General features: G+C 45.6%; 1 pseudogene; it reads left to right on the top strand.

The window, feature by feature from the left end:
* The first annotated feature begins 1,903 nt into the window (after positions 1 to 1,903).
* On the top strand, positions 1,904 to 2,500 carry LOC123946461 (annotated as a pseudogene).
* The last annotated feature ends 334 nt before the right edge of the window (positions 2,501 to 2,834 follow it).

The following is a 2,834-nucleotide window of genomic DNA, read 5'->3' on the forward strand; positions in this document are numbered from 1 at the left end:
ACCAACATTTATTAAGCACTTCTTATGTGTCCCTCAGTAAGCTAGCTATTTTAGATGGTTTTCTTTTTAATTCTCATGATAATTTAATGAAATAAGTACATTATTATGCCCACTTTATGAAGGAGGAAACAAAGGACCAGAAAGTTTAAGGAAATAGCCTTAGACTACACAATCTAAGTGTCAGATTTGAATTTTTGTTTTTTGTTCACCGCTCTTCAACTATTTCATTATTTGATATCAATTCCAGAGAGCAGACTTTGACAACTTTCCCACCACTCCGAGTAGGATTAGAAAAGCTGTATGATACTAGGCAACATTATTGGGAAACTTAAAGTGGCCTACAGTCCACTAAGTTCAGGGCAGCTGACCTTTGTTTACAAATCTAGGGAAAATATGGGGCACCTGCGTGGTTTAGTTGGTTAAGCATCCAACTTTTGATTTCAGTTCAGGTCATGATCTCAGGGTAATGAGATAGAGGCCCGTGTGGGGCTCTACTCTGCGATGTGCATAAAGCCTTCTTGGGATTCTCTCTCTTCCTCTCTCTCTCTCTGTGCCTCCCTGCCACACTCACACACTCTCTCTCCCTCTCTTCCCAAAAAATAAAAATTAAAAATATAAATAAATGAATAAATCTCGGGAAAAGAAACATCCTAAATGTCCACCAGGATATGAACTTACTCACGTAACACACAGAAAATGTGTAGGGTTTTTTCCAAGACTTGAACTAAAACTGGATAGACTATATTTATAGTTTGAAAAAAATCAAGAATTTCTTTGTAGTGGTTCTTAAGTATCTATGAATTTGCTTATTTGTTTTAAATGGGAGTTCTGAGATAGTCACTTATGCCATACTTGTGATTAAGCCAAAAATGTAGAGGAAATCAACCGTCAGCCTTCTCATGAGAAATTTCAAGGGTATTTTTGGTAATGAGTGGATGTCAGAATTAATATGTTCAAACAAATGCAAACATTAACAAACCTATAATTTTTTCAGTCTCATTTTTCATACATGCATATATTTTGTACTCTTCCTACCACGCATAGTTTTGTATCCTCTATACTCTCATGCATCGTTTTCAAGTGGAAATAGTTATGAATCTGTCTAATTATGTTATCTATTTAGTTATACTACTTACTATAATGATTGCTTGATGTTTTCAATATGGAAATGGTACAATTAGCTATAAACATAGCACCCAAAGATAATCACTTTTAACATTTTTTTTTTAAGATTTTTTTATTTGACAGAGAGAGATCACGAGCAACAGAGTCAGGCAGAGAGAGGGAGGAGGAAGCAGGCTCCCTGCTGAGCAGAGAGCCCGATGCGGGGCTCAATCCCAGGACCCTGCGATCATGACCTGAGCTGAAGGCAGAGGCTTAACCCACTGAGCCACCCAGGTGCCCCTCACTTTTAACATTTATTAAATATTCTTCCAAACGTTCTCCAGTACACGCACGGATGGATGATAGGCAATTAGATGAAGCTTAGGCAAAAATGGCTAGACTTTTTTTAAGCAATAAAGAATAGTACTATACAGTTTTTGCCAATCATTTTTCAGCTTACAGCTTATTTTTAGCATATCTATGGCATAAATAATAATCCACATAGTAGTGGTTGTATACTATTCCATTTTACATTTGTATACTACAATTTAATTAAAATATGCCCCCCTAATAATCACTTAGAATGGTTCTAACTTTACATAATCTTTTTTCTTTTTATTTATTTTCAGCATAACAGTGTTCATTGTTTTTACATAATCTTTAAAAGCACTGCACAGGGGGCCGAGCGGCGGGCGAGAGCGGGCCTCAGGGGCGGCGGCTGCCCGACGCGGCCTGAGGGAGCGCCGGCTGCCCCGCGGGGCTCGCCTAGCCCGCGGCGGGGTCCGTGGCCTGAGCGGCCATGACGGGCGTGGTGCGGACCCTCAGCCGCCGCCTGCTGCCGGCCGAGGCCGGCGGGGCCCGCGAGCGCAGGGCGGGCAGCGGCGGCGAGGCTCGCGCCGCGGAGCGCGAGGCGCGGCGGCGCAGCCGGGACATCGACGCGGGGCTGGCCCGCGAGCGGCGCGCCGTGTGGCGCCTCGTCAAGATCCTGCTGCGGGGCGCGGGCGAGAGCGGCAAGTCCACCTTCCTCAAGCAGATGCGCATCATCCACGGCCGCGAGTTCGACCAGAAGGCGCTGCTCGAGTTCCGCGACACCATCTTCGACAACATCCTCAAGGGCTCACGGGTTCCTGTCGATGCTCGAGGCAAGCTTGGCATTCCATGGCAGTATTCGGAGAATGAGAAGCACGGCGTGTTCCTCCTGGCCTTCGAGAACAAGGCGGGGCTGCCCGAGGAGCCTGCCACCTCCCAGCTGTAGGTCCCGGCGCTCAGCGCCCTCTGGAGGGACTCCGGCATCCGGGAGTCTTTCAGCCGGAGGAGCGAGTTCCAGCTGGTTTTACTTGCCGGTCCAGGCAGAGGCCGAAACAAAAAGGAAAAGAAGAAAGGCCAAGTCTGGTGACAGCTTTGTGAGGGCCCTTTCTCCTTGGTGGTGGGTAGGGTGGGTGCGCAGGGCGGGGACTTCTCCCGCTCTGGAGAGGACACGGCTGTGCCCTTCTGTGTGTTAGTGGATGTCGACTGCCATTCGGACACAAAATTCAATACAACCCCGCAGCTCAGGACAAAGAAAGGAAGATACCCATACCATGTTGGACCTTAGCTTTCGAATAAGTAAGACATAATGAGATGCTAAACCAAGAAGTTTTTCTCATAGGCGCAGTGAATATAAATATTGTCTACTTCTATGACCTTTTTCTAATAAAACAGAATTTTGGATTTAAAAAAAAAAAGCACTG

This window comes from Meles meles, chromosome 7 (assembly GCF_922984935.1).
Source record: "Meles meles chromosome 7, mMelMel3.1 paternal haplotype, whole genome shotgun sequence".
Lineage (NCBI taxonomy): Eukaryota > Metazoa > Chordata > Mammalia > Carnivora > Mustelidae > Meles > Meles meles.